The following is a 292-nucleotide window of genomic DNA, read 5'->3' on the forward strand; positions in this document are numbered from 1 at the left end:
AAGCAATGAACAATTTCAAGAAAGTTGCATTACGGGTAACAATCATATTCCTTACCCAATAGAAAATAATATAGCTTTCAGTATATTATTCTAACCTGAAACCTTCCAACAGGTGATAGCAGGGTGCTTATCAGAGGAAGAGATCATGGGGTTAAAGGAGATGTTTAAAGGTATGGACACTGATAGCAGTGGAACAATAACACTCGAGGAGCTAAGACAGGGACTAGCTAAACAAGGTACAAGGTTGTCAGAATACGAAGTCCAGCAGCTAATGGAAGCTGTAAGTCCTTTG

At 39.4% G+C, this 292-nt stretch overlaps 1 long non-coding RNA gene across 1 annotated transcript; it reads left to right on the top strand.

Annotated features, from left to right (window-relative positions):
* On the top strand, positions 1-268 carry LOC104775542. The gene is made up of 2 exons (XR_765982.1): positions 1-35; positions 113-268. It is a non-coding gene; the product is annotated as an uncharacterized LOC104775542 (long non-coding RNA).
* The last annotated feature ends 24 nt before the right edge of the window (positions 269-292 follow it).

This window comes from Camelina sativa, unplaced genomic scaffold (assembly GCF_000633955.1).
Source record: "Camelina sativa cultivar DH55 unplaced genomic scaffold, Cs unpScaffold18463, whole genome shotgun sequence".
Taxonomy (NCBI): domain Eukaryota; kingdom Viridiplantae; phylum Streptophyta; class Magnoliopsida; order Brassicales; family Brassicaceae; genus Camelina; species Camelina sativa.